General features: G+C 50.3%; 1 protein-coding gene and 1 long non-coding RNA gene across 3 annotated transcripts in view; one reads left to right on the top strand and one right to left on the bottom strand.

Annotated features, from left to right (window-relative positions):
- Nucleotides 1-635: 635 nt before the first annotated feature.
- Nucleotides 636-14,230, bottom strand: part of LOC142486382 (FHF complex subunit HOOK-interacting protein 1B-like) — a 75,034-nt gene continuing 61,439 nt past the window's right edge. Inside the window, exons 4-5 of one of the 2 annotated variants that reach the window (XM_075584976.1) lie at nt 13,409-13,620; nt 638-1,275 (exon numbers count right to left, since the gene is read on the bottom strand). The gene's annotated coding sequence lies outside the window, so the exon portion shown is untranslated. Of the gene's footprint in view, nt 1,276-13,408; nt 13,621-14,230 lie in introns of both variants that reach the window. The other variant, XM_075584977.1, reaches the window with a different exon arrangement.
- LOC142486381 (uncharacterized) lies at nt 7,328-9,447 on the top strand. Its single transcript, XR_012798946.1, has 3 exons — nt 7,328-7,645; nt 8,305-8,404; nt 8,933-9,447. It is a non-coding gene; the product is annotated as an uncharacterized LOC142486381 (long non-coding RNA).

The raw sequence follows: 14,230 nt of genomic DNA, 5'->3' as shown, positions 1-14,230 counted from the left end.
ATTTTGTGGTTTTTAGGGTCAAGCCAATTGAAGTTGAAATCCCCAAGAACTAGCAGCTCACTCTTCTCATTCAGAGAGGAAATGGAGCCAAGAAACTGGGTGATATCAGTCAGGGATTGTAGAGGGGCATTAGGGGGGCGGTAGATGCCAGCGAGCAAGACAGGCTTAGAAAAGGGGAAGCAGATTCTGCCAACTATAATTTCAAAAGAGGGTGGGTTTGGGGGGCAATTTAGCAGTGTAAATTTAAGGTGTCTGCAATATAAAATAACACCCCTCCTCCTCTCTTTGACCTATCTCTCCTAAAAATGGATTATCCCTGAATGGCGATATGTGCATCAGGGGTTTTAGGGGATAGCCATGTTTCTGTAAGAACGATGGCTTTGGGTTTATGCATAAGGCACCATGCCCTTAGTTCGTCCAGTTTGGGCAGCAGGCTCCGGATGTTTATATGGGCGACAGATAGCCCTTTTTGGAATTTAAAAGTGGGAGCGCTTGCGAGTGTATTAACCCTTTTCCTGTCGCATGCTCGCAGGGTGCCATGCGTGACACTGGTGTGGCATGAAGATAATAAGGTGCTGGCTGGAGTGTGCTGGCTGGAGTGTGAGTTTGAGGGATATAGTAAGGCGCTGGCTGGAGTGTGAGACACAGTAAGGTGCTGGCTGGAGTGTGAGTGTGAGGAACATAGTAAGGTGCTGGCTGGAGTGTGAGGAACATAGTAAGGTGCTGACTGGAGTGTGAGTGTGAGGCACATAGTAAGGTGCTGGCTGGAGTGTGAGTGTGAGGCACATAGTAAGGTGCTGGCTGGAGTGAGTGTGAGACACATAGTAAGGTGCTGGCTGGAGTGTGAGACACATAGTAAGGTGCTGGCTGGAGTGAGTGTGAGACACATAGTAAGGTGCTGGCTGGAGTGAGTGTGAGACACATAGTAAGGTGCTGGCTGGAGTGTGAGACACAGTAAGGTGCTGGCTGGAGTGAGTGTGAGACACATAGTAAGGTGCTGGCTGGAGTGTGAGTGTGAGTACAGAATGTGTTGAATTCATAGATCAGAGAAGTCACTGCTGTTTAATTCTGTGTAAGCCTTTGGCTGCTGGAAGGATCAAACGCGCGTGTTATTAACCCCTTCCCTGCTGGAGTGATAGGCTTGGGGTCAGTATGCAGAGGAGGAGCCCGTTGTGGATGGGGTCTTCGGGAGCTGCACCCCGGGGTCGGCCTTGAGAAGACTCATGTCACTGGGAGTATAAAACAGGAAGGAGGAGGACAGGAGGGGGTCGTGTCCTGCAAGGGAGAGAAAGTCACGGAGATTAGGGCACATCATATAAATACAGGAAAACGTCTCGGGACCAGACCAAGGCGTGGCCACCAGCGATGGAGACGCCATGAAGGAGAAATGTTCCTATCTGAGGGGAGACAGCCTGCTTCCAAACTCAGTATCAGCTCATCGGGACCTCTCCCTGAGGTACCAGCATTAGATTGTCAAAAAGAAAGAGATACCGGCGCCTAATAAGTCCAATTAGGTGTTAGTCCTGGATGTCCAGATGGAAAAGTTCAAGTCCCAATGATGACAGCTTAAGCAATCTTGTAATCAAGGGGTGACCAGATGTAACTTCCTCCGTATAGTGTGGAACATGCAATGAAAAGAACACAACATTTAGTGCAACACAGCTAACAAAAAATCACAGACAAGACTCACAGACCAGCACAGACAAGACTCACAGACCAGCACAGACAAGACTCACAAACGCAAAGCTGAAAGTAAAAATTGTTTAATACAACTATAAAAATAATAAAATGTGGGACGATGAGACACTGATTGAGCCATTCCCCTGAGGAAGTGTGCGCAAGCTCACGAAACGCGTAGGTTTTTTTTCATTATTGTTGGACGATTTGACGTGAACAGAACTGAGTGCTGAACCCCTGAAGCAGAATTAAGAAGGATTTCCGCTCGAACATCCCGCCGAGAGTCCCGCCTACCTGTGACAGAGTATCCGGTATCCGGTGACGTCACTTCCGGTCTCGAGGAGCACGGTGTATGGAGGAACGTTGCGGTCACTTCAACTTCTCAGCCCAGAGAGGACAGATTACATCCGCCTTTTCGGCGCTCATTGCTTGTGTTCTAGAGCCGTCCTGTGAGTAGCTTTTCAGTTTTACTCCACCGGATTGGCTCAATCAGTGTTGCATCGTCCCACATTTTATTATTTTATAGTTGTATTAAACAATTTTTATTTTCAGCTTTGCGTTTGTGAGTCTTGTCTGTGCTGGTCTGTGAGTCTTGTCTGTGCTGGTCTGTGAGTCTTGTCTGTGCTGGTCTGTGAGTCTTGTCTGTGCTGGTCTGTGAGTCTTGTCTGTGCTGGTCTGTGAGTCTTGTCTGTGCTGGTCTGTGAGTCTTGTCTGTGCTGGTCTGTGAGTCTTGTCTGTGCTGGTCTGTGAGTCTTGTCTGTGCTGGTCTGTGTGTCTTGTCTGTGCTGGTCTGTGAGTCTTGTCTGTGCTGGTCTGTGAGTCTTGTCTGTGCTGGTCTGTGAGTCTTGTCTGTGCTGGTCTGTGAGTCTTGTCTGTGCTGGTCTGTGAGTCTTGTCTGTGCTGGTCTGTGAGTCTTGTCTGTGCTGGTCTGTGAGTCTTGTCTGTGCTGGTCTGTGAGTCTTGTCTGTGCTGGTCTGTGAGTCTTGTCTGTGCTGGTCTGTGCTGGTCTGTGCTGGTCTGTGAGTCTTGTCTGTGCTGGTCTGTGAGTCTTGTCTGTGCTGGTCTGTGAGTCTTGTCTGTGCTGGTCTGTGAGTCTTGTCTGTGATTTTTTGTTAGCTGTGTTGCACTAAATTTTGTGTTCTTTTCATTCCATGTTCCACACTATACGGAGGAAGTTACATCTGGTCACCCCTTGATTAAAAGATTGCTTAAGCTGTCATCATTGGGACTTGAACTTTTCCATCTGGACATCCAGGACTAACACCTAATTGGACTTATTAGGCGCCGGTATCTCTTTCTTTTTGTCTCTTTTATCTCTGATTGTACTATCAGTGTTCCACCAGGCTGCCTCAGACCCCATAGGGGCTGCTCTTAATTAGAGTTTATTAATCATTACTACATCATTAGCGCTATTCTACATCACCCTTTTTTCTCAGCATTTGATTGTCAGCTTCTTGGGAGAGAGATTCATTGTGCCTGCAACATTCTATGTACAGCCCTGCAAACACTGCCAGTACACAGGGTATATATATATATATTTATATATATATATACCCTATTTCCTCGATTCTAAGATGCCATTGATTCTAAGACGCACCCTTGATTTAATAAAAATTGGTGAAAAGAAACCATTATATTAAATATGCAGAATTTTTTATTTAAACTAGCAGACAGTAGAATACATTTATCTGCACGAGAGAGAGAGAGAGAGAGAGAGAGAGAGAGAGAGAGAGAGAGAGAGAGAGAGAGAGAGAGAGAGAGAGAGAGAGAGAGAGAGAGAGAGAGAGAGAGAGAGAGAGAGAGAGACAGTATCGGATGAGCAGAAAGAGAATGGGTGGGGGGGGGAGGATGGGTATGGGGGAAGGATGGATGGGTGGGAAGGGGGGGAAGGAGGAGGGGGGAGGAGGGAGAGGGGGGTGCGGGGAAGGAGGGAAGGGTGGGGGGGGAAGGATGGGGGAGAAGGGGGAGGGAGGGGAGGAGGCAAGGGAATGGAGGGCAGGGGGAGGGAGAGAATGGAGGGCAGGGGGAGGGAGAGAATGGAGGGCAGGGGGAGGGAGAGAATAGAGGGTGGTGGGGAGAGAATGGAGGGCGGGGGGAGGGAGAGAATGAAGGGCAGGGGGGAGGGAGACACAAAGAGTGACAGAGACACACACAGAGTGACAGACACACACACACAGAGACACACACAGAGTGACAGAGACACACAGACACACACAGAGTGACAGAGACACACACAGAGACACACAGAGACGGGGTGCGGTGGGCTCGTGGGGCTGGCAGCTGTGAGTAGCAGAGGGGGTTGGTTGACCAGAGAGACCTATTGTCTCTAGTATTGGATCTTTGGGAGATGGTCTGTCACGGTACGTGGACCACTATCTCCAACCCCTGGCGTTAGCCTTGCCTTCTAATGTTTTAGACAGTGCTGATTTGATTAACCAACTTCAAGGTGTCTCTTGGAGACCAAATTTCATCTGGTTGTCTATGGACGTTACAGCATTATATACAATTATAGAACGTGACCCTGGGGCTGGCAGCATCTAGCTATTTTTTGGGTTCTTCTGATTTATCACCTGCACAAGGGAGTTTGATTTTGGATTCTATTCACTTTTTGTTAACGCACAATTATTTTTTGTTTGGTGGTGTTCACTATCTCCAAGCGCGTGGAACGGCCATGGGTACCAGCTTTGCCCCATCCTACGCGAATTTGTTCATGGGATGGTGGGAGTCGTTCCACGTGTTTGGAGATAGGAACCCGTTTAGGGATCACATTATTTTTTATCGTCGATTTAAAGACGATCTTATTTTTATTTGGGAGGGTGACACTACCACTATGTTATTGTTTATAGATTTACATAATAATAATAATTATGGTTTTAAATTTACATTGGCTTTTGATCACCATCACCTTAAATATTTAGATTTATTACTTTATGTGGATCTTTCATTAAATATACACACAGATATCTTTAGAAAAGACAAATCACGCAATACTTATCTTAGAGCTGATAGCTGCCACCCCAGGGCCCTGGTTAAAGGGATACCGAAGGGCAGTTCATGAGAATTAAAAGAAACTGCTCCAAAGATGAGGACGTCCATAGACAATCAGATGATTTACATAATAGATTTCTCGCTAGGGGTTATGGACCCCTTGACCTAAATAAGGCTCGGGGAGAAGTGGAGAATATGGAAAGGAGTCAGCTGTTAAAAAGGAAACCAAGAAAGACCTCCAAACAAGAGAGCCCATTATTCATCACCCAATTTAGACAACAGGCCCAAGAGGTTAGACTCATCTTGGAAAAACATTGGAGTATTTTACGTCTTGACCCAGTTTTGGGACAAGACTTACCCCAAAAACCCAAAATGGTGTTCAGAAAGGCTAAGACCGTATCAAACTCTTTGTCACCTAGTTTATTCTCATCTGATGTGGATAGACGTAGATCCCTTACTAAGGGCTCATACAGATGTGGATAGACGTAGATCCCTTACTAAGGGCTCATACAGATGTGGATAGACGTAGATCCCTTACTAAGGGCTCATACAGATGTGGTTCATGTAAAATTTGTGGTTTATTATCTCCAACAAAATCCTTTGAGAGCACAGTAACTAAGACTGTATTTGATAGACGAAGCTTTATAAATTGTAAAACCACTTTTGTGATCTACCTCCTCACCTGTGGCTGTGGGAAGCAGTATGGGGGCCGGACAACGAGGAATCTTAAGACACGCATCATGGAGCATGTCAGACTTATTAAAAATAAAGATCTCAATCATCCGGTGCCGCTACACTGTACCACTGCCCCAGGGGGTGGTAGATTACTTAAGGTGTGCGGAATCGAGTCTGTTCCTTGTCATGTGAGGGGTGGGAATCGGATCAGAAGGCTTGATCAGAGGGAAGCTTATTGGATATTTACGCTCAAGACCCAGGTCCCCCTCGGGCCCAATACAGATTGGGACCTTGGTCATTTCCTCTGATCCTGTTCCCACCTCATTGACCTTCCTCAGAGGTTCCCTTTACCAACCCTCCCCTGTTTCCCTCCTACCTTCCCCCCTTTCCCTCCCCCTCCCTTACCCTCCCTTCTTCCCTCTCCTCCACGTCTCCCCTTCCCCCCCCCTTCTCTCCTCCTCCCCCCCTCCCCTCCCCTTTATGTCCTTCCCCTTGTGTAAATATTAATCATTAATATTTTACAGATGTAACTTATAAACATATTTATGATTTATATACAAGGGCCTCTGATATCCTCCCCTGTTTCCCTCCTCCCTTCCCCCCTTTCCCTCCCCCCCTCCCCTCCCCTATTTGATTTCCCCAGCTTCGGTTAACACTTCGCTGACCTTACCCCTCTAGTCAAATCAAATATTCTAGACATTATAGATATATATTAAACTTTATGTCTGGTATTTTGGATTACTCATGTATGAACATCCTATTTTTCTGAATATTTTTTAGAATATGTTTTCTTTAATATATATTCAGATTTCTTCAAAAAAGCTGTTCTCATGTAGATATTCTTGTCTCTATATCCTATTGCATATATATGTACTTTTCTACCAATTAAAAAAACCTTTTGGTTTATGTATATATATTTATATTTAAACTAAATTGGATTTGATGCAATTAATTGCAATGAATTGAATATTTTTCCTAATTATGCCCAGTAATCTGCCTTTTACACCCCCCTGGGTCTAATGTTTACATCGGTGTATATTGGGCTACTGGTGCCATGGTTAATAATGTTGTTTTCTTCTGCTGCTGATGTATCTGCTGGATCTGGGGATATGCTAAAGAAATCTGTTTCTTGATATGTGTGTTTTTCTGATTCTTTCTTGTGCAAATATTGTTTTTAAATCTTAATTCCTTTCCTTAGGAATAATCTCCTTTTCTAAATTTTAAATATTAGATTTATTTTTCTTGTCTTATAATATTTTGTTTTTGTTTTATATACAGTATGTTTTTCTTTTGCACGGGGTGAATAAGCCGAGCGAATGACGTCACCACCCCCAGATTTATTGTAAGCTGTGTGAACTCTCAATAAAGTTCTGCTCATTGATGTGATCACCAGCCAATCAGAGAGCTCCCCTCAAACAGCTTACACACCATTGTTTAGATGCAGGGACTTGCTGGTCTCAATAAAGTTTTCTTGAATATGACACTACTCCTCTAGCCAATAGGAATATGTGCACGTAGGAGATGACAGCCGATTGGATGCGGGATTGTGACGTCACTCGTTAGCGCAATTGGCGCGTGTATTTATATACCGGCTGTTTGTGAAGTAGGGTACACCTTGATAAAGGGCATACGGCCCGAAACGCGTTGGTGGGACACCTGCTGCGGCTACGGGGGAGCCACACACACTGTATATATACACACACACTATATATACATATAGTATAGCCTCCGGCCGCTATGTCTTTTCCTGGGCCCTACCAATGTAAGACCTGTTAGGTGCAGGCAGTGGATGAGATAATTCCTGCCTTAGGCCTGTGTGCTTTTGCATCCTTGGATTGTAACAGCAGTATCCAAGGGCGGGCCTTAGCAACAGCCAGAGAGTGCCAACCTTAGGGGTGGGTACTGATTGGACCACACACTGGATGTGAGGGCCTATCAGTATCCAGATTCTCTCTCCTCCCTCTGTGGAGTGAGCAACATCTGCCCTCCTTCTCATAAGGAGATGTGAGGAGAGGTCCAACAGGCCTGACCTGGGCCTAATGCCCGAGTCAGGGCACAGCTAGAAGGGAAGGATGTAATGGTTCTGTTATGAGATCTGCATGCAATAAAGACCAAGAAAATATAAAGGAGTGTGATTCACTGTCTGCTAAGAGAGGAAGAGGTGTCAGTATGGGCCATCCTGCCATCACAGAGGATCCATGCTGACTGGAGGTGCTGCACCAAGCAAGAACGAAGGTAACCTGTGATCCTGTCCTGTTTCTCCCCACAACATCGCGGAGCACTCAGCCCTCCTGTTTACCAACAGGTACAGCCCAACAACTAGTGAAGTAGCAGAAGAAGCATACCCACCCCAATCTCACTTAGGTGGGGGGGAGGGGGACCAAGGGCTACATACACACACACTGTATATACACACTGCGGGTGAGGGAGGGTAGATGGGATGAGGGGGGTGAGGGAAGGGAGGGGAGATGGAGGGGAGATGGGGTGAGGGAATGGAGGGGAGATGGGGAAGATGGGAGGGAAGGGAGGGGAGATGGGGCAAAGGGAGGGGAGATGGGAGGGAAGGGAGGGGAGATGGGGTGAGGGAATGGAGGGGAGATGGGAGGGAAGGGAGGGGAGATGGGGCGAAGGGAGGGGAGATGGGGCGAAGGGAGGGGAGATGGGGTGAGGGAATGGAGGGGGATGGGAGGGAAGGGAGGGGAGATGGGAGGGAAGGGAGGGGAGATGGGGGGAGGCAGTTCAACATATGAAATTAGTCGGTGCTCCAACAGTCCTGGAATTATTTAATTCTTTCCTATAAATGAATCCTAGAGTGTGGCGGGAGAGGGTTAACCAGGCCAATAATAAAGGTATTGTGCCCGGCTGGTTAACCCTGAGCCCTGTTGGGAGTGAAGGGGTTAAAATGTATTGTCCCCATAACACCATGTTTTACCCTACACTACCTTTATTGTCCCTGTTTTGCAGCGTAGCAGCTAGCGGCAGTTACATGAATGACTGAGAATTGTGCTAACTGTATTTGCGACTCATCACTAGGACATCCTGCTTCAGCACAGAGCAGGAAAAGGTAAAAATGGGGCACAGAGTTTCCTGGTATAGAGGAAGTTTGTTTTATTAACATGGGGACACAAGAGGTTAATGAATCCCCACACTCTGAATCCAGGATACGGGTTCAGGGGGGAAATCATATCATGTGTTAAAGCTATGAATTATTGTAGCTCCCACTCTGGATAAAGCGTAGAGTTTATTGGGGGGTAAGGAAAATGTTTAATTCATGTTAGAATAAAGCTGTGTAAGTTAGGTTTTATTAAAGTGTAGCTAACTTTAGTTAGGAGCATCCTAGAAAGATGATATTTGGTGTGGGCATTACTGAGGTACGAACACATAAAGGGGTTATGTTTTTGGGCATTAACGTTCACCCCCAGTATTAAATGAATGTCGCCTATAATTTTGGTATTTTAAAGTTATAAGAGTAAGGAAATTAACATTACAGACAGGAGATGACACTTAGGGTGGGAGATCCTGGACTTTGAAATGCTTAGCAGAAAACCTCTGAGCTTCAAAGAAATAATAGTGTTAAACCTTTTGTTCACAGGCAGGAGTGAGGTGGACTGAGTGGCATTCATTAAGGAAGCAGGGTGGCATATGCTAAGTAGCAAGTGGCCAAGTGGGGGGAAGATGACATTTTTGTTGCACATGCTCTCTCACTATTCTGAAGCCGGGGTTGCCAGGAGTTATGAAACTGGCAAACTGTGTGAGTGGCCAGGGATAAAATTTCCACGCAGTGATTCGCTGCAGGCTGACAGGATGGACTTTTGGGAGTTTTTAAAAGGTCATGCCGTCTGTCAGAAAATCAGTTCCATCTGAAAATTTCATCGGATTCACCAAGTTCCAGCATCAGAGGTTCCGGAGTGTGAGGGGTTAATTATATCGTAACCAAGGATCGTGCCCCTCTTCTGGAATTCGTTAGAGCTAAGGGTTCCCGAACGAACGCTGTAAGGACTGAGCGAACTTTTTCCTTTTGGCGGAGATATAGGGGTGGCAGCTTGTGCCCCTAGCCAGGAACTGTTACACGGATCAATTTGCGCACCCACTTGCAGGGGTGCAGGGGTGCCCAGAGACTTTGTTCCATTCCAAGGACATTTGATTTTGTTCCCTGTACCCAGTAAGTGTTTTATTAAGTGTATATTGTGCAAGATTTGTGTGTTTGTCTGAAAAGAAATAAATTACAATTTATTTAGCCCGTCTTCTTGTGCTCAGTCTAGAATCCCGGTATTAATGTGGGTATAAGTCTTGGTCTCCCGTGACATAGAGATGTGGCTTTTCTATGGAGTGGGAGAAAAGTACTACTAGGTGAGTGACTAGAATCCAATACTTCTTAAGCCTCCTGAAGGTAACAGGGAAATGATGCTCTCACTTCGCTGCACCTCAATTGTATAATAGAAGTCCAAAAACTCACCAAAACGTGTAGTAATTCTTGTAGTCCATTTTAGGTGAAATAATTCTTCAGAATATATTACCCACTCCTAGAGCCAACTAAATTCTTTGGAGGCGTGTTCACACCTCCTTCTCTGTGTAGCGGGGTACCCCCTGGCTACTATTCTGCCCAATGGGCTGGCAGTAAACCCTGGCATTTACAGGCTTGCCAGTAGTTGGTATGCAGTTTTCCCCATCACCTTTGGTACTGCACTTGAGTGACAGCAGGGGGTGGCAAATCCTGTTGTAGCTGGGACAACGGGGTGCCCGCCTCCTGGCTGTACTTAAGAGCAGGACCGCCCTAAATTTGGAGGTTGTTCCTTCCCCATGAGGAAGGCAGGTCACACGTCGGGGAGCCTGAGATTGGGGCCTACCCATGTGCTCTTCCCTGCGGGGAGGAGCGAGTGTGATTATACCTCTGCCTCTGCTAGGGAGGTGGGGAAGAGTTAGGACGGCTGCGGGTGCCCTTGGCCTGTAGTGATGGTCCAAGGACCATCTTCAGTGATAGCTGTGAGCCAAGAGACTGTATCCGGCAGAAGACTGCCAAGTAGCTGTGTGTTACTGCATAGACTGTAGTAATAAACCGTTCCTGTTTGCATTATACCTCCGGCCTGGTGTGTGATCTAACTGGGCTGGGGGGGGGGGGAAGGGGAGAGTACAAGTTCTTCCGTGGGAGATCATCTCCATTTCCCTGGAGCCTACGGCAGGTGGAGGCGCTGCACTTCTAAGTATTACCTGGGGTATGGACCCCAAAAGCCTGTTCCTGTGTCCCCGTCATCGCGGACGACTCAGCCCTCCTGTTACCAAAAGGTGTGCACCAGACACCCTGTAATGGCCCCTATCTGCGATGGGGGGATGTGGGGGGGGGGGGGGCACCGTTACATTTGTAATGTTGCTTAGACAATAAACATTTTTCAATTTTTTCGCACCTGTCTCCCTGGGCAGTGCGCTGCGTTGTACATTATTTTGCATTTTCTGTTGCGAGATGGGATGAGGGAAGGGAGGGGAAGTGGGGGGGAAGGGAGGGGAAGTGGGGGGGAAGGGAGGGGAAGTGGGGGGGGAGGGAGGGGAAGTGGGGGGGGGAGGGAAGGGAGGGGAGATGGGGGAAATAGATGGGAGGGGAGATTGGTGGAAGGAAAGAGAGTGGAGATGGGAGGGGCAAGATGGGAGGGGAGATTGGGGGAGGCAAGGGAGTGGAGATGGGTAGGGGGAGATGGGAGGGGAGATTGTGGGGAGGGGAGATGGGAAGGGAGATGGGGAGAGGGAAGGGAGGGGCGATGGGTAGGGAGTGGAGATGGGAAGGGAAGGGAGATGGGAAGAGAGGAAAGGGAGTGGAGATGGAAGGGGGAGATGGGAGGGGAGATTGTGGGGAGGGGAGATGGGAAGGGAGATGGGGAGAGGGAAGGGAGGGGCGATGGGTAGGGAGGGGAGATGAGGGAGGGGAGATGGGGGTGAAAGGGGAGATGGGGGAGGGAGGGGAGATGGGCAGGGAGGGGAGATGGGTAGGGAGGGGAGATGAGGGAGGGGAGATGGGGGCGAAAGGGGAGATGGGGGAGGGAGGGGAGATGGGCAGGGAGGGGAGATGGGTAGGGAGGGGAGATGGGGGAGGGAGGGGAGATGGGGGAGGGAGGGGAGATGGGGGAGGGAGGGGAGATGAAGGAGGGAGGGGAGATGGGGGAGGGAGGGGAGATGGGGGAAGGAGGGGAGATGGGGGAGGGAGGGGGGAGATGGGAAGGGAGGGGAGATGGGAAGGGAGGGGAGATGGGAAGGGAGGGAAGGGAGAGGAGATGGGAAGGGAGGAGATGGGAGGGGAGATTGGGGGGAGGGAAGGGAGTGGAGATGGAAGGGGGAGATGGGAGGGGAGATTGGAAGGGAGATGGGGAGAGGGAAGGGAGGGGCGATGGGTAGGGAGGGGAGATGGGGAGGGAGTGGAGATGGGTAGGGAGGGGAGATGGGTAGGGAGGGGAGATGGGTAGGGAGGGGAGATGAGGGAGGGAGTGGAGATGAGGGAGGGAGTGGAGATGAGGGAAGGAGGGGAGATGGGGGAGGGAGGGGAGATGGGGGAGGGAAGAGAGATGGCGAGGGAGGGGAGTAGAGATGGTAGGGGGGAGATGGGAAGTGAGATGGGAAGGGAGGGGAGATGGGAAGGGAGGGGAGATGGGAAGGGAGGGGAGATGGGAAGGGAGAAAAGGGAGAGGAGATGGTAGGGGGGAGATAGAAAGTGAGATGGGAAGGGAGGGGAGATGGGAAGGGAGGGGATATGGGAAGGGAGGGAAGGGAGAGGAGATGGGAAGGGAGGGAAGGGAGAGGAGATTAGGGGGAGGGGAGGTGGGAAGGGAGATGGGGAGAGGGAAGGGAGGGGCGATGGGTAGGGAGGGGAGATGGGGAGGGAGGGGAGATGGGTAGGGAGGGGAGATGGGTAGGGAGTGGAGATGAGGGAGGGAGTGGAGATGAGGGAGGGAGGGGAGATGGGGGAGGGAGGGGAGATGGGGGAGGGAGAGGAGATGGGGGAGGGAGGGGAGATGGGGGAGGGAGAGGAGATGGGGGAGGGAGGGGAGTGGAGATGGTAGGGGGAGATGGGAAGTGAGATGGGAAGGGAGGGGAGATGGGAAGGGAGGGGAGATGGGAAGGGAGGGGAGATGGGAAGGGAGGGGAGATGGAAAGGGAGGAAAGGGAGAGGAGATGGTAGAGGGGAGATGGGAAGTGAGATGGGAAGGGAGGGGAGATGGGAAGGGAGGGGAGATGGGAAAAGAGGGGAGATGGGAAAGGAGGAAAGGGAGAGGAGATGGGAAGGGAGGAGATGGGAGGGGAAATTGGGGGAGGGAATGGAGTGGAGATGGGAAGGGGGAGATGGGAGAGGAGATTGTGGGAGGGAGGAGAGATGGGGGGAGGGAGGGAGGGAAGGGAGGAGAGATGGGGAGAGGAGAGATGGGGGGAGGGGATATGGGAGGGGAAGATGGCATGGGAGAGATGGGAGGGAGATTGGGGTGAGGGAAGGAGGAGAGATGGGGGGAGGGGATATGGGAAGGGAAGGGAGTGGATATGGGAGGGGGAGATGGCAGGGGAGAGATTGGAGGGAGATTGGGGGGAGGGAAAGGAGGAGAGATGGGGAGGGGATATGGGAAGGGAGGGGAGATGGGAAGGGAGGGTAGATGGGAAGGGAGGGGAGATGGGGGAGGGAAGGGAGTGGAGATGAGAAGGAGGAGATGGGAGGGGAGAGATGGGGGAGGTAAGGGAGTGGAGATGGGGGGGAGATTGGGGGGAGGAAAGGGAGGAGAGATTGGGGGGGATATGGGAAGGGAGGGGAGATGGGGGAGGGGATATGGGAAGGGAGGGGAGATGGGGGAGGGGATATGGGAAGGGAGGGGAGATGGGGGAGGGGATATGGGAAGGGAGGGGATATGGGAAGGGAGGAGAGATGGGGAGGGGAGATGGGGGAGAGAGATGGGAAGGGAGATTGGGGGGGAGGGGATATGGGAAGGGAGGAGAGATGGGGAGGAGAGATGGGGAGGAGAGATGGGGAGGGGAGATGGGGCGGAGAGATGGGAAGGGAGGTAATTTGGGAAGGGAGGGATGACCCTTAGCCATAGTTCACCTGTTCCCAGCTCCACTGTCTCACGCAGACCGTCCTTGAGCTGGCGGGACTCATCGTAGTGTCCCAGGATGCAGTGCGAGATGTAGTCTGGGTCCACGTGCAAGGTGTCACAGGCGTGGCACTGCAGTATGGAGCACTGGGAACAGGTTTCACACGAGGAACGTGGCTCCAGGAAGCAGCACTTCAGCACTAATACTGTCTCAGCCACTTTCCTGCGGGGAACAAGCAAGGGACCATGATTGTGAGAGGCAGGGAGAGGCCACGGCCACATGTGAGGTAGGGAGAGGACTGGGCCACGGGTCAGAGGCAGGGAGGGGACAGGGCCATGGAATGAGAAGCAGGGAGAGGACAGGGCCATGGAATGAGAAGCAGGGAGAGGACAGGGCAATGGAATGAGAAGCAGGGAGGGGACAGGGCCACGGAAAGAGAAGCAGGGAGAGGACAGGGCCACATAATGAGAAGCAAAGAGAGGACAGGGCAATGGAATGAGAAGCATGGAGAGACAGGGCCACATAATGAGAAGCAGGGAGAGGAAAGAGCCACGGAAAGAAAAGCAGGGAGAGGACAGGGCCATGGAAAGAGAAGCAGGGAGACGACAGGGCCACAGATTGTGAGATGCCATTGCCACAGGTGAGGTAGGGAGAGGACAGGGCCACGAATGAGAAGCAGGGAGAGGACAGGGCCACAGAATGAGAAGCAGGGAGAGGAAAGAGCCACGGAAAGAGAAGCAGGGAGAGGACAGGGCCACAGATTGTGAGATGCCATTGCCACAGGTGAGGTAGGGAGAGGACAGGGCCACGAATGAGAAGCATGGAGAGGACA

This window comes from Ascaphus truei, unplaced genomic scaffold (genome assembly GCF_040206685.1).
Source record: "Ascaphus truei isolate aAscTru1 unplaced genomic scaffold, aAscTru1.hap1 HAP1_SCAFFOLD_831, whole genome shotgun sequence".
NCBI classification, from domain to species: domain Eukaryota; kingdom Metazoa; phylum Chordata; class Amphibia; order Anura; family Ascaphidae; genus Ascaphus; species Ascaphus truei.
This window is presented reverse-complemented; position numbering and strand designations above follow the sequence as displayed.